The sequence below is a fragment of the Dipodomys merriami genome, unplaced genomic scaffold (genome assembly GCF_024711535.1).
Source record: "Dipodomys merriami isolate MVZ:Mamm:240054 unplaced genomic scaffold, mDipMer1.0.p SCAF_8, whole genome shotgun sequence".
Classification (NCBI taxonomy): domain Eukaryota; kingdom Metazoa; phylum Chordata; class Mammalia; order Rodentia; family Heteromyidae; genus Dipodomys; species Dipodomys merriami.
Window position 1 is genome coordinate 19,983,543 of NW_027206401.1, and position 26,181 is coordinate 20,009,723.

At 42.2% G+C, this 26,181-nt stretch overlaps 1 pseudogene; it reads right to left on the bottom strand.

Moving 5' to 3' along the window:
* The window catches only part of LOC138818979 (B-cell CLL/lymphoma 7 protein family member C pseudogene), a 32,729-nt pseudogene that overhangs the window by 3,235 nt on the left and 3,313 nt on the right, over positions 1-26,181 (bottom strand).

Here is a 26,181-nt window from a genome sequence, read left to right on the forward strand (position 1 = left end):
AACCGCTATTCTCAAATCTCAGCCTCCTGAGTAGCTAGGATTATAGGTATGAGACTTAATAGAAGATGGAAAGGAGATAGAGTTGGATGAGTATCTTTTAAGCATGTGATCTCCCTGAGTTCTTGGGCAACATTTGTTTTCTGAACTTTGAGAGATTGTACAGGGGATTACAATTTAATATGTCCAACTAAATGTCCAATGCTTCTTGAACAGTCATTTCTTGTTTCCCACTTTCTTTGTCACTTAGGTACATTGGGTACTCTTGCTGTATTTGTCCCTTGCACCCTTTTTCATTCATCCATACACTCCTCTACTATGAAGACTTTTTTTTTTTTTTTGGTCAGTTATGGGGCCTGAACTCTGGGCCTGGGCCCTATCCCCAAGCTCTTCAGCTCAAGGCTAGCGCTCTACCACTTGAGCCACAGCGCCACTTCTGGCTTTTTTCTTTTTGCTTATGTGGTGCTGAGGAATCGAACCCAGGGCCTCATGCATGCAAGGCAAGCATTCTACCACTGAGCCACCTTCCCAGCCCCTACAAAGACTTTTTGAGTAGGTTCAGGAATGATCTCTATTTTCAGATGGGTGAAGGCAAGCTGAGACTAGACACGTGACTTGCTCTAAGAAGCTGCAGATTGTAGAGGCCAACCTGTGCTAGCTGCTGGATCCATTTGGCTTTAGATACCATATTCCTGTGCCCTCTACAAAGCTTTCACCCCAGTGGATCAGAATTGTGAACATGTGTTAGTTCTATTTCCATATGTGTTACTGAGGTTTGAACTCAGGGCCTTGTGCTTTCTAAGCAGAAGATCTCTCAAGTCCAGCTCTTTTTATTTTTCAGATTAGGGCTTAACTTTTTCCCCCAGACCCTGTACTGTGATTTTTTTTTCTCATAGACTTTTTTCTTTGCCTAGATATCTCTAATTACAATCCTCCAGATCTGAGCCTCCTAAGAAGTTAGTATTACAGGCATGAGCCACCAGTGTTATGATATTCCAGTTCTCTATTCTTTTTTTTTTTTTGTCAGTTGTGGGGCTTGAACTCTGGCCTTGAGCACTGCCCCTGTGCTCTTCAGCTCAAGGTGAGCGCTCTACCACTTGAGCCACAGCACCACTTCTGGTTTTCTAGTGGTTTATTCAGAGACTTCCCTGTGTGGGCTGGCTTTGAACGGCAATCCTCAGATCTCAGCCTCCTGAGTAGCTAGGATTACAGGCGTGAGCCACCGGCACCTGGCTCAGTTCTCTACTCTTGTCTTAATTTTTCTGTACATTCAAAATTGTTCTCAAAAAGAAATTCTACTTTTTAAATCCATTTAAGCTCATTTTAGACTAAACGATATGACAATATTTTGAGTTAATCTAAATTATTAATTTGATCTCACTTTACCTTGAGTTCATAGGTTATATTTAAAGAGCTTACATGATTTTGAAAATAATGTATGTAGAACAAAAGAAAGCATTTGGAAGGATATATTCCAAGAGAACAACTAAGCCCATGTGGGAGCTCTAGGCTACAGGGTGGTTTTGGTTTCCATGCTTTGATTTTTGTTTGGTAGGGTTGGGGATAGAACCCAGGAACTGTGCATCCTAGGCAAGCACTCTACCACGGAGCTATTCCACCAGCTCTGATTTTTTTGTCTGAAGTTGGTATTTGATGCTTTTACTCATTGGCTGGTATTCTACCATTTGAACCATGCCTCCAACCCCTCTAATCTGACTCTTTAAAACTCTAAGAACTGTTGCTAGTCAAAGTAGGAAATCAAGATGTTCTCAATTTTAAAATGACCATAAAGGTGCTTGTATAAATGAACACTTGAGTAGATCTTCTAGAGAGGACCCAAGGGAACTGGCTAAAGGTAGCCACAAAAATAACTTAATGTCAGCCTTTCACTTGTTTTAAGCTTCTGCTAAGTCGAGTGGTTCCTGACAATAGTATTATTACTTAATATTTAAGTAGCGGTCCTGAACTTAGAAGCCCTTCTCTTTTGTAGAATTTTACCACCAAGGTTCAATTAGCTAATACCTAATGGACTATGAACTTTCTATCTATGCTTCCCATATAGCTGGGATTATAAGTATCTGCTACCTCTGTCCAGCTTGTTTATTGATGTAGGATCTTATTAACTTTTTAACCAAGGATGACCTTGAACCATGATCTTCCAGCTCTCTGCCTCCTTGGCATGAGGTGCCAAGCCTGGCTCCACTGATTTTTGGTGGCCATTAGCTTTGTCCTAATCATTTTTTTTTTAAGGTTGTGGGACTTGAACTCAGGGTCTGGGCGCTGTCCCTCTGCTCTTTTGTTTAGGGCTAGTACACTATCACTTTGAGCCACAGTTCCACTTTGAGTTTTTTGAGTGGTTAATTGAAATAAGATTCTGACAGGGACTTTTTTGCCTAGTCTGGCTTTGAACTGTAATCCTCAGATCTTAGCCTCCTGAGTAGCTAGGAGTATAGGCATGAGCCACTGGTGCCCAGCTCTAAACACTTTGGGGAGGCAGGGCTTCATTGGCTCCGCTGATTTCTAAGTCACTGTCTGATATTTATTATATGAATATTTGTAATAAATAGTCCATTGGAAACATATTTAATAATTAAGGCAAAATCATACTAGAAATAAAAGTCTCCAAATAGCCACTTGTGATTGTGATGGTGTTATATTCACAAAATGTGATACTATGGGGTAAAGTAAAAATTTCCATAAGCAGAAAAAAAACATAATTTCTATTTTGTCAGATTGTTTCCTTTATGTTCCCTGAGAGATAATAAACTCAGTTCGATGGGCTTGACTTACCTCCGTGGGGCCAAGATTTTTTTTTTTAAACAGAATCTTAAGGAGTTGTTGGAGAATTTCGCTTCAGGTACAAAAGATCCTGTTGGACTAGCTTACCTTTTCTCCTTTTACTCATTATAAAGAAGTAGAACTAGAGGTGGGAGAATGGATGCCATGTTAACAGAGAGGATGCACTGGCCTAGACCAAACTCAAACATGCTCCTTGTTATCCTAAAGGCCCATTCAAATACACCTGGAGCCTCCCACAGAGCTTCTCATTCATTCAGCCTGGAATAGGCCTGAGAACTTACTCATAAAACAAATTCCTAGATTCGGCTGGTCCAGGGGCCACATTCTGAGACCTTCAAGCCTCCATGTTAGCAGACCTGGATTTGAATATGGAGATCACATACACACACTTTACTAGCTGAGATTTATCTGAGTCTTAGACCTTTCTTTAATAAACTGAACTGGCAACTACTTGTTCTAGGTGTGTTATAAGACTTTTGTGTGAAGGAAATTAAATAAAATGTGAACATTATTTAAAAACCTATTAGTACTACTAGTAATACTACAAGTAGTATTACTGTGAATGAAGCTGTAGGCTTCTGTCAAGCTAGACAGGAACTGGGAGTAGCTTTGAGTTGCACAGGCAAGCCTGTGAGAGCAATCAGAGAACCCAAAATGAAAGTTACATGGTGGAGGGTGTAACACAGGAGCCTCAGAATCCAATGGGGAACATAGATGGAAAGAACAGATGAGTTCTTTTGTCTATCCAACCTGCATATGTCATTCAAATCTCAAAAACTGTAGTGCCTACTTTCTTAATTTTGTGCGAGGGTTCTTTGAGTTTCACATCAAAAGAACTGGCACAGGGCCTGGCATACAATAGATACTAGATCCTAATATAGTTATGAGGACGCAAGCCACAGGGAAAGAAATCCAAGCTGTTTTGGTAATAGGGCTGTGACTTGTGAAGTAGCTAGCCTCCTGATCCCTAAACACTATGTTTCAGTGAGGCTGCATTACGTGAGCAAATTGGACGTACTGTTCTCAAGTGTATTTCCAAAGGAGACGGCAAAGTCAGCACAAAGCAAGGTCATCTAATCTCTTCGCAGCAGCTGGAGCTCTCTTCCCTAGTCATTCTCTACGATTGACCTACACCTCTCATTTTTTTTGCTGTGACCTACCACATAGTCATTAAGCAACACGTTGTGGAATTCCCTAGCAGGCAAAACACTGACAAGAGAAAAATTGAAATTACATGGAGATTAGTGCATAGAGCTCTTCGTTTTCCTTTGGATTATGTGACACTTGAATCAAGCCTAAGCCAGACATGGCAAGACAGTACAGTGAGCTCTGTACTCATAAACACCAGATAAGCCTCAACAATCTGCTCTGGGTGTGTGGAAGTTCCAGACTTGCAAAACCCTGGAGTTAATGGAAGCAACAACTAGAGCACACTTGCTGACCTAGTCACCCAACTTGACGCCATGTCATAAGGCTGGAATGTAGCTCATGATGTCAGGCTGCACGACTTTCCTCTTCCACCTCATGCTGATTAGATGTGATCTGCTCAGCTGCGTGCCTTCACACAGTACAAGGACCAGAACTTTGCCCATTCAACCTGACATCACATGTGATACACACATGCAGGTTGTGGGCTAGACTAGGAAAGCCTATTCCCATGCTAGGCAGTGATTGACTCAATAAAAAAATGGGAGAATTTGTCTAGCTTCTACCCTTCTCTTCTTCACTGGTTTAAAGAGATTGAATGGGCCTCACAGGCTACATGAGAAAGGTAAGAGTGAGGTATTTTAATGTTATGAGCTAGCATCAGTTTCCTCTCTAGCCATTGTTGGCCAGAAAACATGGAAAATAAATCTCTCTGTAAATCTCTAGTACATTTTCCCCAATTTTAAAATTAAGACTGAAATAATCTTTATTTTTTTCTACTGCAAATACTTCCCATAATTGCAGGATAATGCACTACTCAGTTTTTAGATTCCCTGACTCAATAAAACTTGGCTTTTCTACCCTCTGCTTAGAAGCATCTTAGTGGTTTCTGATTTTTCAGGACTTTGTGCTTTTCAATAGTTTCAGCCCTTGAAGCGTTGACTCCATTTCATGTACAGATGTACAGTCTTTTCACTGTACAGATATACAGTCTTCTGATCTCTTGTTTGGGATGAGTTCTGTTTATACTCTTGGTCTCAGCCACCCACCAGGAAACCATGCCATGTGCTTGGCACTACTCAGATCTGCTCTACTTCCAAGATGGCAAATTCCAAAGTCTTCCTCTGCTATCAATTAATTCTCTGTTGCTAGTAACATAATGCCATGGGTTGATTAAGACTGAAGGGAAAGAGGTTTATCTAGGATTATGGTTCTAGTTCAACATTGAGAGGCCACATCTGATAATAATCTTCTCATGGGTAGAATCTAGGGGTAACATAGGACATTTCATGCCAAAGACAGGGAAGACATGTGTGTATGTCTATCTTCTGGATACTCCTTCCTTTTAGAAAGCCACAGTCCCCTTAACCTGGGGATCTTAAAAGTCCCCAAAGGTATAATTATGAAAAGTTTAGTCTTCAACTAAGCCTTCCATCAGCGTAATGGAACCTTTAAGCAGGGGAGGAAATTATGTCACTGGAGGTGTGTCCTTTAAGGAGATATGGAACCCTAGACTTTGTGTGGGGGGGGCCTTGAACCCAGGGCCTGGGTATTGTCCCTGAGCTCTTTTTCTCAAGGCTAGTGCTCTACAACTTTGAGCCACAACTCCACTTCCAGTTTTCTGGTGGTTAATTGTAGATAAGAGTCTCACAGACTTTCCATCCATGGCTGGCTTGGAACCATAATCCTTGGAGCTCAACGTCCTAAGTAGCTTAGAATTATAGGCATGAACAATCAGTGCTGGGCTCTTATTTTTCTTCTATTTTTGCTTCCCATACACTGTGAAGTGAACAGCCCTCCACCAGACTCTCTTCCTGAGGTACACTTCCACAATGCCTTCAATCCAGTGGGACCAAGTGATCATAAACATGAGCTAAAATAAGTTGATTGTTTCTGGTATTTTTAGAAAGTTGACTATGGACCTCTAGTCCTAATTACTTCCAAACAACTCCACCTCTAAACACCACAGTTGGATTAAATTCTCATCCTTTTAATAGCTTGCAACAGATATTAATCTCCAATATGAATCTCAGGGGTAGGAGACAGCTGCATACGGAACTCTAGCACTCTCCTTTCCCAGATCTTTCTTTCTGTTTTGCCTGACATTTTTATTGTGACCTCTACCCCTTTTGCCTTACGAGATAACCTACTTTATCGCTTGGGCTTGATTTTTTGCTTCTGCATTGATCTAAATCACCATTTTCAGTCCCACCCTTTACTTCCTTTCTCTGATGCTTCTCATTCTGTCTCCCCTTTCCTCCCCTTTCTGTATTTTCCAGAGCACTTATAAGAGTCTTCTACCTAGCATCCATCTTAAGATCTGCTTAATCTAATCCATATTAATTACAGCTTTCTAAATATCATCCTAATTTTGGAATTCCATGAGAAATTGTCCCACTTTTATCCCCTAAATCCCTCTTAAATTTTGTTCCACACTTTGATTGTGTTCTTTCCTTTCCACTGAAATGCCCTTTTTCATATTTATCTGATACATACTATCTATTCTCCTAAAACTCCATCTCAAACGACATCTCCAGATTCTTCCAACTTGACTTGATGGCTTCTCAGTGCAGTATTTCCATGCTAGCTACCATGGTTTACACACTTGTTTTAGCTTCCCTGTAACTGTGATCTGGTAGAAGGCACATGAACTTTGGATTTAGAAAAAGATCTGGGTTAACTCTCTTGTATTTACCAGTTTTGTGATCTTGGACAAGTCACTTCCTTTTGCAAGGACTGAGTCTCCTCCTGCTCCTAAAGGGAATGATGCTATCTACCTCCTGGGATTGTAGGAAACTGAAATCCAATGACTGCCATACAATAGACCCTCAATACATAGTGCTTCTTTCTTCTTCATCCCTGTGTCCTTGTGGTAGAATATGAAGTGCTACTCATTTTGCACCTCTTGAAATACCAGTAGTGTTTGACATATTGAAAGCTGTCAGTGAATACTGAACTAAATATACATACAATGCATCATTTTTTTATTGTTTAAAGTTGGAGCCCCAAAATGCAGTTTCCTTTTTCTTTTCTTGTTCTATTTTTCTTTTCTCTTGAGGGTGGTGGTGGTACTAATGTTTGAATTTCCGGCCTCATACTTGCTAGGCTACTATTCTACCCATCTAGTTCTATCTGGCCTTGATTTTTGCTGGTTATTTTAGAGATAGAGCCTACAAAACTTTTCTGCCTGGACTGGCCTTGAACTGTGTTTCTCCATATCTCAAGTCTCTGAAGTACAAGTATGAATCATCAGCACTGGCAACAATGCAGTTTTTTCATTTACAGTCTATTCCTACTTAATTTATGTAAATTTAAAGTAGATTATTCTTATTTACTGTGCAACGCCAACTATTTCTGTTTTACCTATTGAGAAAGACAATACTCTGCGTCTGGAGATAATTTTTTTTGACAAAAACTCAGTCATATTAATTGCATCTGAGAAGCTTTCCCTTCAAGTCATTGGCTCAGGATGACACAATATGACCCATTAGGGCTCTAACTACAGAGCCAACATGAAGTGGGCTAAAAGTATTGACTCACATCCTGTGTATGTAAGTGTGGGAGAAGGGTCCTTATTACAAAAATATAATTGTCTTAGTCAGTTTCTTTTTTCTATTAAAAAATACCAAGACAAAGAAAAGGGGGTTTGCTTGGTTCACAATTCAGGAGGGGGACAGGCCAAGAAGCATTGTGTCAGTATCTGGTTCACAGAAGATGGCAGAAGTTTATATAAGGAAGAGAAGCCACGCAGTGAGTGAGGGAACAAGAGACTGGGGCAGGTCCAGGCTAACTCTTTCATAATAGCTCATTCTACCAGGAACTAAGCCAGTGCTAGAAGACCTAACCCATTCTGGGAGACCAGCTTTAGTCCCCTCACAAAGATAGTTGTGGCCCAATCTCTTCCCATTAAGCTCCACCTCTTACAGGTGCCTCCATCTTTCAATACCACTGCATTTGCATGAGTGACCACATTTTCAGCACATGAAATAATATCTAACCCATAGTAATAATGATACTACCAAATGCTGGTTAAATAAGTGCTTGTTATTTTTACTTTTAAGGAACAGCAAAGCTTCAAACTAGATGCGTTTCTTAAAGGTATCATGGTGTAATAGAAAGGAACTTGGAGTAATGTGGAGGCCTGGACTCAAATCTTAGTTCCACTACATATTAGTGGTGGTACTTTATGCAAGTTATTTGGGTCTTTCTGCTTTCAAAAGGTAATGACAATACCTTTATCACAGATTGTCAAGACATTGAAAGACATGTGTATCAAATGTCATGACATGGCATACATATAAAGAGCTGTTAGCCCATGTTAGATGAGTATCAGATTATCAGAGTATAGAGGAATTTCTCATGAAAGACCTCGCTCACTTTGTCAATATACAATAGTATCCATAGTGTTGTCATCTGCCTAATAGTTCTATGTGACAAGCATCTGAAGCAGTGAACTTTGAGTAAAGCAGATTACTGTCCTTAATGAAAGTGAGCTGGTCTAATCAGTTAAAGTGAAAACTGAGGTCCCAGAGGAAGGAGAATCCTGTCTTCAAACTAGAGCAGCAACATTGGTTCCTTTCAAGGTCTCTAAACAATGGTCCTGCTCTGCAGATTTTGACTTGCCAGGCTTCATTAGTTGTATATGTGTTTCTTTCTTTTTTTTTTGCCAGTCCTAGGGCTTGAATTCAGGGCCTAGGCACTGTCCCTGAGCTTCTTTTGCTCAAGGCTAGCACTCTACCACTTGAGCCATAGCACCACTTCTGGCTTTTTCTGCTTATATGGTACTGAGGAATTGAGCCCGGGCTTCATGCATGCTAGGCAAATACTCTACCACTAAGCTACATTCCCAGTCCCTATATATCTGTTTCTTAAAATGAAGCTCTTTTCTTTGACTCTATGTCCATGTTTTGAGAAAGATGAGATGAGATGAAATGAAAGAGAGATTTTCTATTGATCCACTTTGCCCATTAGGTGGTAACTAAACACCAAAGGCTATATTTAGTTAATTCCACAACCTCAACATTTAGCACAGTACCAGTCCCTTCATAAAACCTTAATGAGTGGGCTGGGAAGGTGGCTCAGTGGTAGAGCACTTGCCTTGCACACATGAGGCCCTGGGTTCGATTCCTCAGCACCACATAAGCAAAAAGAAAAAAGCTGGAAGTGGCGCTGTGGCTCAAGTGGTAGAGCGCTAGCCTTGAGGTGAAGAGCTGAGGGACAGCGCCCAGGCCCAGAGTTCAGGCCCCACGACCGGACCCAAAAAAAAAAACCTTAATGAATTGAATAGTAGCTCACATTCATGCACTGTCTTGCAAAAAAACACAAAAGGTACTTCATGCAATGTTGGATTAATTCCTTCCCCTATTTGTGGGACATTTCATACTTCTGTGCTTGGCGTGGCAATGCAGCAAGAAGAAAGATAGAAGGCCTTCTCGAAAATTAATGGTGGGTGATGGACAACTAGCAGTGGATGGGGGCAGATGCAGAAACAGAAGGAAAAAATGGACAGTGGGAACCAATTCACACATCCAGGCAAGATAGCATGAGAGCCTGGAGTGAAAGAATGAATTCAAAAGAGACTTAGGGGGTGGAAAGAGTAGGAGATGAGAAACAGAGAGCGCGGCGTCTCCCGTGCTTCTCTGGCTTGCGGCTGAGGTGTCTGGGAATGCTACACGGGAAGGACTAGAGTGTTCTCATGCTCTTATCTGATCCCAACATTCCTCAACATCACAACACAAAACTTCTCATGCCGACACTGAGTGGAGGGTAAGAAGATCTTTGCCCCAATATCTGAAATCAGGAGAAGACAAGAATTCCTGTTAGAGCCATTTTGCCCCAGTACCCCTACTCAAGCCCCACTATACAGACTGTCAGATTCCCCTGGATTGAGGAGGAGGCAGAGAAGCAGGCCCAAAGAGCCTCTCTCATTTCTTTTTTGGTCAGTCGTGGGGCTTGAACTCTGGCCCGGGCTCTGTCCCTCAGCTCTTCAGCTCAAGGTGAGTGCTCTACTGCTTGAGCTACAGCGCCACTTCCAGTTTTCTAGTGGTTTATTGGAGATAGGAGTCTCACGGTCTCTCCTGCCCGGGCTGGCTTTGAACCGTGATCCTCAGATCTCAGCCTCCTGAGTAGCTAGGATTACAGGCGTAAGCCATCAGCGCCAGGCTTCCTCTCTCATTTCTTGATGATATGGTTTTGTGCTGTCTGGCTGACCAGCCCCACCAGCCTCTCTGAACGTCCAGTTGTGCTTTATGAGTGACCTCGGAGGAACCCACTTCCTGTCCTACTGACTTCAAAGAGCTGGCCGACTAGTGTGTTGTCAGGGTTCCTGTCTGGGATGGGAAAGGGCGGGCTGTCTATTTAGTGAGGAGAAGGGAAAATGTTAATTGGTGAAAATGAAAGTACACTTTCTCCAGAAGCCTGAAGAAATCCTATTACTTTTTTCCTCAGAAATGCCTTATTAGTCTTGCTTGGGAATGTATTCCCTTCCAGTAAATGTTAGCCCTTGACTTGTTGACATCTGTAACCTGCCTGCCCATTCCATCTTCTTCCTCTTCTGCTCTCTTGGTTGCTAAATCAAATAATGAATCAAGTAGCCTATAAGCAGCCAGACCTCTTCTTATTCGTAGCATAGTGGCTGTTCAGAACACAGTAGACAGAGGTTACATTCTCTCTCTCTCTCTCTGTCTCTGTCTCTGTCTCTCTCTCTCTCTCTCTTTCTCTCTCTCTCTGTCTCTGTCTCTGTCTCTGTCTGTCTGTCTGTTTGTCTCTCTCTCTCCCTCTCTCTCTCTCGCTAGAAAGCTAAGCTGGAACCCAAAGCTCATCCCTGGTCTCCCATACCTCTGCAAATCTCTGCTTGCCCTCCTCTTATCTCTATTTGTCCTAGATTCTATCAGTAGGACCTCAAGATTGGGATGGACTATAGACTGCTAACCTCGGTTCAAGGATACTAGCTTATATAGCTGCATCTGAATTCTTCGTGACCCTGAGGCCTTCAGAGTGCAGAGATCTAGCCTTATTTTCCAAGCACTTTTCCACTCCCTGGTCTGCAGGACTGCCAGGTAATTCAGGGGGCAATTAGAATTCCTTGAGACAGAGTAAATGCACAACATATGTGCTTTTTATTAGTGCTTGAAGTTCTCTGCCTTGCTCACCCTGGAATGTCTGGAGTTTTTGGGACACTTCCAAGTGTGATTAGGGGTGGCCTCTGCAACGCAGGGTGAGGTAGGTTCAGCTAGGGCTTGACCCAGCACCTGGTTCATTCAACTTGGAGAATGGGTCTAATACCAGGCCTCAACTCCCTTCTACTACCACCTCATAATCAGCTGTGAGATGACAATCATGACTTCCTGAATCTCAAGGGACAGCAATCAGGTCCTGGCCAGATGGCTAGACAGCTGGATGCTATTTTTATTTCAAATCACTGAAGAGGCTATGACCAATAGAATGCCCATTTTTATGTAGACTGCTAAGCCCTGCTAACTTTGTACATTCAAAATACCTCCAGCTGGTAGAGCTGGTGGCTCTCTGACTATGTCACATTATTTTGAGTCCACCATATTCATAGTTTACCCTTTATTGTCATATTGGGAATCAGGATAGGACACAGGAAAAAACAGTCATCTTCCTCATTGTTTGATTGTTTTTATGTGCTGACATTCCTGGCTAGAAATAGTTCAGAGATAAGTAAAACTGATACCACCTAGGGCTCTTGGGTCATTTCTGTTCTCCACTAAATAAAGAACTACAAGGCAGGAAAAGTGGGAGCCAAGCTGAAGCTTATTTGAAAGTCAGAGTAAGGTGTCAGGGAAAACTAAGGAAAGGCTCTTAGCTACTAGTGGTTTGGTATGGGTTTCCAACCAAGACTCCCAGCTTAGAAGGCCTCCTTATGCCATATGAGATCCTGTTCACTTGTTCCCTGGGTGAGGATGAGGAGAAAGACAAGGAGGAGGAAGTAGAGGAAGAGTAGGAGGAAGAGGGGAAGGAGGAAGAAGAGTAGAAAAGGAAGAAGAAAAGCTTCCTCAGTATAAAAGAGTAAGAAATGGGGCCTCGAAAGCCTGCGAACCCATGGGCTCCATCTTTTACAGCCCTTTGGGCTAGTCTCGGCTGCTTGGCATGTATTTGGGTCACTGTCCCCCTTACCCCTGTCCCCTGCGTGGTTTTCCAGGGCTGTTGGGGGTGTTGCTTCCATCAAGGCTTACCTCAATTTTCCAAGACCTTCAAGAGAAAGATGAGGTTACCATCTCTTCTTAATCTTCCCAGTTTTCTCCTTTGTGCCTCTCCCTCAAAATCATCTCTTAACTCATTCTTTTCACTAAAGCCAAGTGTATATTTTTACTTAAATGTTTTATACCTTAATCCTTTCTTTACCTTTGAAATATTTCAGTTATTTATTTCATCTTGGTTTCCAACACAGGCAACTAAAAATTGTCACCACATCTATAAGCTACACATTTTGGTAGAAGGTCATGGTGCTAAGTGACAGTCTAGGCAAGACCCAACCTGTTTCCAGAGTTCTCTGCTTCCCCTTGGCCATATGTCTGCCATCTGCTGGCCTGTGTATTACATGAGGTCAGAGGCTGTGGCTGCCTTGCCTACCACTCTGTCCCCAGCCCTGACTCAGAGACTGGCATCCAGACTCTGCAGAACAAACATGTATGGAGTGAATGCCTTGAGACTGAGTGAGCAGGGGCTGTGCGAGTGTGTTCTTTGTCCTCTATGTTAATAAGAGATCATCAGAGGTCAGGTATGAGATTTAATAAAAGTGGGACGCTACTGCCCACTGTCCCTGTGCATCTGCAATCCCTTACCTCCTCAGCTATCTTCCCTCTGCCTTAAAAAAATGAAAAACAGTGAGAGCCCTGTGTAGTCACCAAGATAGCACTAATTAAAAAATGAAGGGGGGAAGTGGTACTGTGGCTCAGGTCGTAGAGTGCTCGCCTTGAGCTGAAGAGCTGAGGGACAGCACCCAGGCCCAGAGTTCAAGCCCCACGACTGACAAAAAAATAAAAAATAAAATAAATAAAATAAAAAAATGAAGGGAATAGTTAAAAAGAAAAAAGTCTAAACTCTTGCCTGTGGAAATAATAAAGCAAAAATACTAAGGTTAATTGTATTCAACATCTTATCAGGCTTGTACTTTCTTTTTTTTTTTTTTCAAATAGAATCTCACTCTGAAAGTCCTGGAACTTGGAATGTAGACAAGAACTTATGATCTTCCTGCCTTGGACTCCTGAATACTGGAATTGTAGGTATGTACCGCAATGCCTCATCAGGCTTGTATTTTATTTATTGTCCCATTAATCCTCACAATAAACATATGCAGTAGATATTTTGATCATGTTTATTTATGGAGAAAAGTATTGGAACTTTGTAGAGCTTAAATAACCAGCCCAAGCTGGTAGGTGAAAGAGCTGCAGGTCTGTCTGAGTCTAGATCTCAATCACCAGCTTCAATCACCAGTTGGCTGCACATATAGGATAAGGTTCAAGTCTCATTCAGCTTTGTTTACCCATAACACTTAGTCCAAGGTCATGTGTGCCATGGTGCCATGTGGAAATAGTAACTATCTGTTGATTCATGTGGAGAGGATCAAAAGCACCAGGACAGAGTCATTTACTAGCAAACAAGGCTGTCTGAGGGAAATTCCAAAGCCAACTGAGATAAAGGAGACCAGTGGCACAGGTGATCACAAATCCTACCAAAGGGAGAATTTCTTGTTCAATATGTTTGGGATTCATAGCATTAAGTTAAAAGAGGGTTTTTAAGTGATTATAAAAATGACAGATCACAAGAAACAGCTGGAAGGATCCTGAAGGTCTTTTGTTCTAAACTAAAGAAAGCCAGTTGGGGTGAATTTTGACCAGGGTAAAAGAGTAGATGGTCTTTACAAGTAAAACAAATATAAGGCCTAATTATTGTAACTCTGGGAAGAGTTGTCACTCCTGTCTTCCATTTTGCTGTTTGGAAGCTGTTTTCTCCCGGGCAGGGCCATCCGTTCAACCACCAGAGGTGTTATCCCATGATTCCCTGCTATCCACATCCCCCAGAGCTTTTGTAGGGTATATTTAGATCATTCTCTGAATGTTGTCTTGCTTTTACCCCTGACATTGAAAGAAACAGAAAGAAATGAAAGCTACAAAGAAAAAAAATGAATAAGTACTTTGTATATATTTACTGCCTACATGCATGTATGAATGACTGTAGAACTCATATTTCTGTGGAGGCTACCATGTAGAGCTTGACGTGATCAAGGAATCATCCCCACTGCTCAGTATAAAGGAAGCTGGTCTAAATCCTAATAAACATAGGTGGGCTTACATAGTGAAGAACTTGATGACTCACTCTGACCACTGATTAAAAGAGTGTCAAGGGGATGTTGTAATTATTTTCAAAACAATTAAGCATTAATACTAAAGGGAAAGTATTTGCTACTGAAGGGAAAAGGAATGAATTTTCCTCCAGTTACACCTGGAGAACCTCAGTGTCTCAGGCAAAATAGATCCCAAGTCATCGCACATCCAAAGATCTTCACTCTACATCTTTACATTTCTGTTAATTGGCCCCACTCCCTAATTACCCAGCTTTTTAAACACAGCAATCAGAGAAAGTGGACCTTGGATTCATTTAATTTAGCTACCAAGACCGACTGGATTTTTCTTTATAACTTTCTCTTGCCTGTGGCTTCCTTTCCATCCCTGAAGCCCTAAGCTCCAGCCAAGGCTCTTGCATCCTCAGCCTCTGATGTCTTGTTAGTCCAACTTGTCCCCTTGCCTAAATCACATCTTCCATCAGCAGTTAGATGCAACATGTCTCCCTACATGCTACCTGGAAGCTGTAACTACCAATGTGACTTTATTTGGAGGTAGCTCCTTTGTGAAGGCAATTAAGAGTCCATGAGATCATCAGGTAGAACTCTACTCTGAATGGATTGTTGTCCTTACAAGAGAAAGACAGGAGAGACTATTCTTTCTCTCTGCTCACACACAGAGAAGAGGCCATGTGAGCACACAGAGAAGTGGCTATCTACAAGCTAGAGGAGAGACCTCACCAGGAACTGAATTTTTCAGCATCTTCAGTTCCGGACTTCTAGCTTCAGTATTGTAATAAGTTAAATTTTTACTGATTAAGCTATCCAGTTTGTGGTATTTTATGTTAGTCATAACAGACTAATAAATTGGCCATTCTGTGCAGTATTAGCAGAGTTAGATGCATGAAACACTAGACTGTCCCATATTGTAAAATACCCTAAGTCCCTCAGTGACTTGTAAGTTCCAACCCTTCGGCTTGGAGCCTGAGGCCATCCTCAATGCCACACTCGCAGCTACGCAGCTACGTGCTCAGTGCATAGGTCTTTTACATTGTTGTAAGCAGACATTCTGCTCCAATGCTCTTGTCTTCAAAACACATTTGACATGTTCTAAAGCCACAGTGAAGCATGAAGCCTTTGGGAAACTGCCCAAAGTTGCCAAAGCTAAAAGATGAGTCATATCCCAAGGGATGGAAGGGTGTGAAGTCGAACAGGTTACAGATGCGGTTACTTCCCCTCTTTCTTCCTTGTTAATAGAGTCCTCTCTGGGTTTGGGAGAACAGACAGGCCCAGATTCAGAGTAATTGTGATACCTAAGTCAGATGTTAGCAAACCTTCTTCATAAAGGACCAGCTTAACTAAATGTCTACCCTGTTACACCTCTACCCTCATAGCATAAAAGTAGCCATGGGCTATCCATAAACAAATGAGCATAGCTATGTATCAATAAAACTTTATTTACAGGGGCTGCGAAGGTGGCTCAGTGGTAGAGTGCTTGCCTCGCATGTATGAGGCCCTGAGTTCAATTCCTCAGCACCACATAAACAGAAAAAAAATCTGGAAGTGGCACTGTGGCTCAAGTGGTAGAGTGCTAGCCTTGAGCTGAAGAGCTCAGGGACAGTGCCCAGGCCCAGAGTTCAGGCCCCACGACCAACAACAACAACAAAAAACTTTATTTGCAAAAACATCATTGGCTAGCTATGGCCTTTGGGGCATAAATTGACAAGTTTCTGAACTTCAGCTTCCAGAACACTGAGATTGTTGATCACCTGAATGAGGTCAGGAATAACTTGGAGATTTCTTGTTATAGAAAGGCAAGCATACTATACCTTTTAAAGTTTTGGTAATTCAAAATATAGACCTTAGACCCATAGAATCATCCTCATCTTAGAGCTTGCTAGACATGCAGAATCTCAGGTCTTACCCCAGCCGTCCATAAGCAGAATGTGCCATCATCAGAAGCCCCAGTGATTGAAAGGTACCCAGAGCTTGAAAGCCCCTGGTGATAGAATGTTCTATGACCTGCAGCTGCAAGCCTCTCTAACTTATGCTGACAGGAAGGGTAGAGTCATGAACATCCTATCTGCTTAGCTAAGGATTTTGTTTGGTCCTGAAAAACACACAAGTTCTCTAAGTGGGAAGTAATGATCAGATTTTCAGGGGAGGGGTGGTGTCATGTGTCTTACTTCTCTTGTAAAATAAGCTCTTAAAGGTCAGTGACTAGCCAGGCACTGGTGGCTTTCTCCTGTAATCCCAGCTACTCAGGAGGCTGAGATCTGAGGATCGTGGTTCAAAGCCAGCCCAAGCAGGAAAGTCCATGAGACTCTTATCTCTGATTAACCACCAGAAAAATGGAAGTGGCGCTGTAGCTCAAGTGGTAGAGCACTCACCTTGAGCTGAAGAGCTCAGGGACAGTGCCCAGGCCCAGAGATCAAGCCCCATGAATAACAAATTAACAAAAAAAGTCAGTGACTACTAAAGAAGTACTCATGCTACTTTCCAAGGCCAGCCAGGTAGATTCTCCACAACTGCCACATTCCCAACAGAGTTCTAAAGAGGCTTGCTCTGTGAGACCTACTTTCTCATCTAGGCCCCAGGAGGTTTCTCAAATTCTGGAATATTCTCAGGCCTTAAAAGTGGTAGATAAGGCCGGGCGCTGGTGGCTCACGCCAGTAATCCTAGCTATTCAGGAGGCTGAGATCTGAGGATCGCGGTTCAAAGCCAGCCCGGGCAGGAAAGACCGTGAGACTCCTATCTCCAATAAACCACCAGAAAACCGGAAGTGGCGCTGTAGCTCAAGTGGTAGAGCGCTCACCTTGAGCTGAAGAGCTGAGGGACAGCACTCAGGCCCAGAGTTCAAGCCCCACGACCGACAAAAAAAAAAAAAAAAGGGGGTAGATAAGCTGTAATGCCAGCATTACAAGTTGGACTCTGAAACTAGAAAGTTTTCATTTTAGCAACACTTAAAACTACCATGGCCTCACGGCTTACTTCACCATTTTCTGCACCTCTTTCCTAAAACTATAAGCCACTATATTTGGAGATTTTTTCCCCCATCCTTTTCACAAGTCTTATAAGGTGCTTTGCATATGGTAGGTTCCCAAAAAATACTGGATAGAACTTAATATGTAAGCTATCATTTATTTTGTTTCCAAGGTCCTCAAATACTACTTACCTGTGATATGCTTCTTAAACAGGAGTATTACTTAAAAGAGAGTTAAAAATGATAGTCAAAAATGTTTTGAAGAAACAAAAAATAATAGGGTCCAAAGGAGCCAAATAATACTTCTTTGCAAAGTAGGTCTTTTTCATATTCTTTGTGTTGAGTTCTAACCAGGAATGGTTTTGTGAAGAATAAGATATAAACATTTGCTCATAGGATGCCCCATTTATCAAGTTACCACATCCTCCTGTGGTTTGTATATGAAGAGCTAAAACCCAAACAAGCATCACCTCTCTCCGTCATCCAGAATGTTTGTGTTCACACTTACAGAGAATAGGTGAACCCCATTGTAAAAATTAACTCATTCAACCATACAAGACCTGAGGAATGGGTTGATTATTAGCTTCACATTCTAGATGAAGAAACAATGGCTCACTGGTCTTTGCTTGGTTCAGATTCACACACAATTATAAGTTCTGCAGCAGTAGGAAGGCTGTTGGAATTCAGCTGGGTTGCAACTCTACTTAGCAGTGTTGGCATTAACAGAGCATTGACACCTCCAATGCCAAGCCCTTGGTGCCTCCTATTTTCATTGCAGGCATCATTAGCTAAGATTTTGATGAGGTGAGTAATTTAGTTTACCCCTAGATATTGGAAATATAGTGTTAAAAGCATATAAAGTGCTTTCTCATTAGAAGTTACTGATTTGACCTACTATTTAATAATACTACGCAAATGCCTTTGAAATCAAGTTAGGGTTTGCTTTCTTTTTCTTGGAAATTAAAATTTTCTTGGTAGTCTAATTTACCCTTAGATAATTCTTATCTTTTTCAGTTCATGTACAAATTCAATTCTCATTTTAATCCATACTCTCACTTTCTAGCCCAGTTATGGACTCAGGAAAAAAAATCACAGATTGTATAATGAAAGCTCTTTCTTCTCTTTCGTTCACTCCTGACATACTTCTTGGCCTCTCCTCCTTTTGTTCCACGTCCCTTTTCTCCAAAAACCTTTTTTCAGGAATCCCTCCTACTTCCATCCATCTAACTGCTCAAGTTAGGAACCCAAGATCATCTTTCTCTAAATCCCATCAACAACCAAGTCTTAAGGATTAGCCCTACCAAATAGATCTCAACTCTACTTCACTTAATGTTCACCGTTCTTGCCCCCATCCAAGCCGTCATATTTTCTCTGTTTCTGTAAATGTCCACCCTTGCAGATCTGGACATCAAGCCTCTCCTGTAATTCAGCCACACTGACTGGCCAATGTGCCAACTTCTTTTCCATTTTGCAGACTATTAAAGCCCTATGCATAAAATTAGTCCATTCCTACCTAGACTCTGGTGGCTTCTGCCTATAATTCTAGCTACTCAAGAGGCTGGGATCTGAGGAGTATGGTTCAAAGCCAGTCCCCATGAGACTCTTATCTCCAATTAACCACTGAAAAACTGAAAGAAAACTTTGGTTCAAAGTGGTAGAGTGCTAGCCTTGAGCAAAGGAGCTCAGGGAGAGCACCCAGGCCCTGAGTTCATGCCCCACAAAACACACACACACACACACACACACACACACACACACACATACACACACACACACACACACACACACACACTCACACACACACATGAGACTGAGATAGGAAGATCATAGTTTGAAGGTAGCCTGGGCATGAAAGTCTATGGGACTCTTATCTCCAATTAACCACCAAAAAGCTAAAAGTAGAGCTGTGGCTCAAGTGTAGAGTGCTAGTCTTGAGTATGAAGGCTCAGAGACAGTGCCTAAGTACTGAGTTCAAACCCTAAGGCCATCACACACACATACACACAAAACACCCTTTCCTAAAAGCCCAGATAAAATTCTCTATGGTCCTGCAGCACTACTAATTTTCAATGCAGAGCACATGTTGTAAGGGTGCTTCCATATCTAATCTAATCTGACTTTTAAGGCAGATTTTTTATTATCTCTATTGTACTGAATCTAATGGTTAATGTTGGCTTTCTAGCTCCAAATCCCTCTCTTCATGCATGCTCTGTCTTGTGATGCTGGGATGACACTCTGAAAAGCCTATTTCCCTGTGTTGACTTCTGGTGAGTTCTGCCCAAGAGGACCCTGCAAAGACTAGAAGGCAGGAGAGGAGAGAAGGGACTTGATCCCTGTCATTCGAATATGGTGGTGGTAGCAACTCCTGCCTAGGCATCCAGTCAGGGCTCAGGACTCTTCCCACTTTCTTCAACCAAACTCACTGTGTGGCTCAGGTCTGTTAGCAATAACTAGGTCAGGCCTCCTCTGCTGGTGTCTAACATGTCACTTTATAATTCTGTAACACTATCTTATTCACTTGAAGAAAGGGTCTTCAGTTGTTCAATGTTCCTTAAGTGGGTATCTAAGCTACTTATGGCTAGAAATGGGAATCAAAGGTTTTCTGGACGTGTTCATCAATATGTAAATAAGGACTTTCTATGCACAGATGGGCCCTGCCTTCACTGTCAGCTTGAGGTGTGACAGTGGACCTGCGTGCTAGCAGATCCATGTGGCAGAACTCAGCCTCTTCTGCTGTGGGCTGAGGGGCGCAGGTGTGCTCCCAATCTCCAGCTGCCCTCTAGCCAGACCATAGAAACCTTACGGCATGGCACATGAGAATGCTGAAATCGTGTGGCTTTGCTCAATGACAGCAGGAGGATCTCCGCAACCCAGGATGCACTTGGATAGAGTTAACCTGAAGACTTACAAGTGAATATCATAGTCTTCTAAAAACACACCCATAAGCCTCGAGGGGCCAAAGAGCCCCAAGTTTATTTATTAGATGTGTTCTAGGACTTAGGTAGCATTTTTCTAAGTACCTTACAGATCTTTGCTTAGTCTTCATAACAATAATTTCACATAGGTACCACTAGTAGACACCCTGTCAGAGATGGAGAAACTGAGGCACAAGAGGATAGGTAACCCGGGGCTGGGAAGGTGGCTCAGTGGTAGAGTGCTTGCTTTGCATGCATGAGGCCCTGGGTTTGATTCCTCAGCACCACATAAGCAGAAAAAGCCAGAAGTGGTGCTGTGGCTTAAGTGGTAGAGCGCTAGCCTTGAGCTGAAGAGCTGAGAGACAGCGTCCAGGCCCAGAGGTCAGGCCCATGACCGACAAAAAAAAAAAAAGAGGGTAAGTAACCCATCCAAGGTCGCAGTGCTATCATAGTGCTGCCACGGTGCTACCACAGGGTAGAGACTCAAGCCCTAAAACCTGACTCCCAAGGCTAGGTCTATAAAGACTGGACTATCTTGAGAATTGTTCACAATTTTTGTATGATGATGACTTTGAAATGCAATTTAGGGACCCTAAATGTTTGGGTAACCTATGACATGAACTGCATAACTGAATTTCCTTCCATATGGAGAACAGAAGAGAAGACAGGTGAGGTAACAGAGACCTTCCATCATTGAATTCCAGATGCTGACTGACTAACCAAATTTACATTGGGCTCAAGACCTCACTGGCATGGTTCTCTATAACTAAATTACCCTAGTGATCTCACCTTTTGTCTGTTGTACAACACTCCCCAAACACCTATGGGAACTTTTGTCAAAGACAGCTCAGCTAGAAAATCAATGTCTCCACTTCTTAATGAATGCTCACTTTGTTTTCCTGGAGTTTTTCCTTTCAGAGGGGCGCCCATCACTGAGGCCACTGTATTAAGTCAGACTGGCCACTGCTTTGTAGGATCAAACTCCAAGCAGATTCTTGTCCTTCCTGGTCCAGCGGTGGCAGGAAGGCAAATATTTTTGCCATGTCTTCCTCTTCCTTCCCTTGTCTTTGTCACTTCTACATCCTGGTGACTTGAAGATGACATTCTGCTTTCTCTTAACTTAAATTTTAGTTCTACTAACTAAACTGGATTCCTTTCCCCTCCCAAATATGAAGTTAACTTCTGACCAATGCTATTTAGCTAACATCTAGGCTAGAATTCAAATCTAATCTCTCGTAGTCAAGCACTTGCTCGGTTGGTTTAATTATGACTGGTACTCTCCCACTTGTGTGATGCTTCTAACCCTATTACTTCTTGCTCCTCTTGCTCTTGCTCTTGCTCCTCTTCTCTCCACAGACATCCTAGCCAGCTTCCTGTTTGCAATGCTGGCCAAGACATTGCTGAGGCTTTTTGTACTTGTAGTTCCTTGTGTGTGGAATGATCTTCTCCCCTACCTGCTTTAAGTCTTTGTTCAAGTGTTGCCTTGACTAATAGGCCTTCCTTGGCTATTTAAAGAGGAAACCCATCCACAATACGCTTCAAATACCTTCGGTATTTTATTTTTTAATACTGCCATGGTTTTGGTCTTGGCCACATGCAAAGTACAAAGATGATTTCATTACAATGCAGCTTTTGAATCTACACCAGCAAGCTGTCCCAGAATGGCTCCCAAGTCAATTAAAAAATGATCCAATCACACAGCTGATTAAATCAATTTAAAAATCACAATGAGAGAGCAGTGGGGATAAGTTCACTGCACAGAAATGACTAAAAGAGGTACAGTTCCCTGGCCTTGGCTACCACAAGGTTCACATGGCTATTTCTCATCACACCAGCCTGCTAAGATAGTTGGAGAAGAGTTCAATTTAATCAGCTATTCTCAGCAGTCAAAAAAGCATCTGGAACCTGTATATAGCCATGCTCTTGCTTGCCAATTAGCCTGCTGAGCAGCTAGTATTTGTGGGTTTTGAACAAGAGCCACTTGAGGTCAGAATGAATTTTACAAACAAGTGACCAAATCGAAAACCATGAATACTAAGTGACTTCCAAGCATTATAATGTGATGATTATCAGGTATTCTAGCCCTGCCCTTCCTCTCTGTCCTGGTTGGTGTGCTAATGCTCTATTCCATCTTTTTGCTGTGTCTCCGGTTACTAATTTACTTACTCCTCCTGCTTGCCAGATTCCTTCCGTAGAAAATTGAATATTCTCAAGCAATACTGCAAGCACAGGACAGCCTTGGCACACACCACATCCTTCCCTTTCTTCTTTATTGTCTGTTGTGATTTGGATTCAAAATGCTCTTTCAGAAACTCATGTGCAGAAGGTTTGGTGCTCAATGTGGCACTGTTGAGATCCAGCCTTGAAAGATGATTGGATCATGAGGCCTCTGACTTTGTGTGTAGATTCATGTTAATGGGCTGCTGGGAGGTAGAGCCTAGTTGGATGAAGTAGGTCACAGAGGGTAGGCGTGCCTTGTTGAAAGGCTATTTTATCCTTGGATCCTTCCTCATTTCCTCTGCTTCCCAGACATAGTCAGATGAGCTTTGCTTTAACCATATGCTCCCACCATGATCGCTGCCTCACTATAGACCCAGAAATGCTGGAGCCAAATGAGTACACCCTAAAACTTCTGCAACCAGGAGCCCAGATCCATATTTATTGCTTTAATTTTTTTTCAGACATTTTTGTCTGAAAAAGCAACGTGAGGCTGACGTTTACACTTATACATTCACCTAATGAGACCAGGAGTGCAATGGACACAAAATTATGTTTTAGGGTGTTTCTCTTTTTGTTTTTACTGATGAAACTTAGCACCTAGATAGGTGCTTGGTATAATGCCACTACTTTAAATGTAACGTTTGAAATTAAAATGAATGGAACTCAGGAAACCACAAAGATTAAGCCAAAATATGAAATGTCGGGGAACAGGAGGGACAATGACTTGGGCCAATGACTTGGATCAGAAAAGGAAGAAGAAAGTGAAAGCCAGTTCTGGGCTATGACCCTTGCCCAGATGGTCGGTAATTCTCGACAGGCCCAAGGGTGTGGCAGTGATTAGAATCTTCACGCTGAAACCCTGGAGATCACCTCTCTTTTCGAGAAATGTTCACAATGTTTTCTATGCTCCCCAACTAGTTTTTCTTTTGCCCATGCCATTCACAAATCACTTTAAATTACATACCATCAAATATTTGTTCAATGAACAAATAGGCTGTTATAGTTATACACCGTTATGAAGAATGAAGCTAACATGACTTTCATTATTCATTCCATGACATTGTATTTATTCAACCCAAAGGAGAACTGGATAGAAGTTGAAACCTGGTGGATGCCCTAGTTCAGTCTTTAGGTCTTGTGTTAGTTAAGGCTGTTATGACAAATGCTACAGGCTGAATGGCCTCAATCCCAGAATTTACTGCCCCAGGTCCAGAAACTAACATCTCAAAGTTCAAGTTCCTAAGCTATTTAACTCCTGTTGATGGCTTTCTTCCAAGCTTGAAGACATCTATTTTCACAAAAGGTGCTCACACGGCCTTTCTGGTTCTTGTGAGAAGAGTAGATATGGAGAAGGAAAAAGGAAGAGAGACTTAGAAGAAGTAAAGAGAGGAAGAGTGAGAAGGAAAATAAGAGGGAAGGAAGAAGGAAGGAAATGGGGGGGCGGGGAGAAAATTTCCTTTTGTAAGTCTAGGGTTCTATGGGGTTAGGACCCTTCCCTTATGTTCTAACTTAAACTTAATTACCTCCTGAGGACCATGCTCACAAATCCAGTCATGCTTGCTGTTGGGTTTCAACGTAAGAATTGGAGAAGGGGAGAGTAAAGAGATTTGGTCCTAGCAGGCCTGATTTCTAACCAGTGCACTATTTTTTACATTTCTCCTTCTTCCATGTTATTTATCAACTTAAAAAATTATATATTTTCTATAAAATCCACAATTTAATACTTTGCTACTCTTGGCCTGTTTCACTCATTTATCTGTTCAGCATCTTTAGACAGTTAAATTTTCTTTCCAAGTCTATTGGTTTAATCAGAGACTAGATTTTTCTAAACCAAAATTTAGAACATAAGACCTATACATATCAATATGTATGTTTATGGAAGAATAGATAGGAAGTCAGAAATTGGAGCCACCTTGGAAAATCTTGGGTGTCTGAGAATGATGCATTAGCATCTATTCTCCATGCTTGTCTGCCAGTAGTTGAGGAAACCTTAACACCACTAATGTTCACAGGTTCAGTCTGATAAACTAGACTTTTGGATAGTGTTGGTGCTAGACTGCAGAAAAGATAGAAGTAGAGGGCTGGGAAGGTGGCTCAGTGGTAGAACGCTTGCCTTGCATGCATGAGGCCCTGGGTTCAATTCCTCAGCACCACATAAGCTGAAAAAAAAAAGCCGGAAGTGGTGCCATGGCTCAAGTGTTAGCATGCTAGCCTTGAGCTGAAGAGCTGAGGGACAGTGCCCAGGCCCAGAGTTCAGGCCCCACAACCAGACCCCCCCCTCCAAAAAAAAGATAGAAGTAGAAAGCAGACACATTTTTCTTTGGTCATGAGCCACAGCAAGTCATTCTACGGGCAACCCTGTATATAGTAATATACTCTGATTGAGTCTACCCTATCCCTTTCCATTCTGTAACGTAATGCTCATTATGACATAGTTGACTTCCCAAATCCAAACTGACCATGACTTGTAGTTTTGGTTTCCTTTCTGTTAAATATTTTTTGAAGCCAGGTGGCAGTGGCTCATACCTATAATCCTAGCCAGTCAGGAGACTGAGACCTGAGGATGGAGATCTGAAGCCAGCCTGGGCAGGAAAGTATGGTGACTCTGATCCCTAATTAACCACTAAAAAGTTGAATGTAGGTGTGACTCAAGTTGTAGAGTGGGAGCCTTGAGGAAAAATTTTAAAAGCTCAGGGACAGTCCCTAGGTCCTGAGTTTTATTCTCTTGGAAGTTTATCCACTGAGACTGCTTCCAGCCATGATCAGAGATGCTCAGAGCTGGAGGGGGCTGTGGAGGTCAACTCAGAAGCCACCACTCATGGAGTGTGCAGGTGAAAGCTTCTCAGTGTTTGAATATAGTGATCCCAATAAAGCAATTCACAATTGCTCCCTTTGGGTTTCAGTCTTCTAAAAATTTCTGGTCTCCAGCATAGTGACATGGTTTAGGGTTGTAGTCTTACTCTAGAGAAGTAGAAGGGGAAAACAAAAACAAAAGCAACCAGACCAGGATCTGATTGCACACCTCAAATTGCTGTCTGATGGCTAAAGAGCTGCAAAAGAACCAAAGAAACAAACCTTGTTTTTCACTCCTCAGCAGAAAAAGTAGACTTGAAGCTGCTAATTGGTGAAGATGAATTCTGTGCTGCCATCTATTGGTCTGGCTGTGAAACCGCAGGCTTTAGGTTTGGACAATTGTTTAAAGGCCGCTTGTCTGTTTTTAAATATATTGTTTTGGAAGAACTAAAGTTCCTTTTACCTATCCTCCAAACTTCTATTTCCAAAGCAGTTTGAATCAAGTGAAGGAATCGTGATGGAAGTGATCCATCTTTAACCCTGATGAAGCTGTTCTGCGTGGAGACCACAGGGAAGGGGGAATTCCCACCCCAGCTCATTACTGCCCTAGCCGACATGCTTCCCTTTAGGATGGTTTAAGGGAAGGAGGGACTGTCTGCCTCAGAAGACTTCAAAGGACATACTGTTCTAGTCCTTTAGATCTGTGATTGCTTCATGGGCCTTCTGAGATTACCATATGTTATGAGCAAATGGCAGCGTTCAAACAAAACAACATAAGTTTCTCCCTGTTTTGAAACTTGTTGATTCTAAATGCTCTACCCTCTGGGTCATTTGTTAGTAAGAGAAAGCGGACATCAAATTCCAACCACTTCCATTTGTGACCCTAATGATTTGGGAGGCTGAGATGGAGATGTTGACTCTCCATGGTCAGGGTAGGCTGAAAAGAAATTCTGGAAATCCACATCTCAATTACCAAAAAAAAACCCCACAATGCCTGTCCTAGCTACACAGGATTGCAGTCC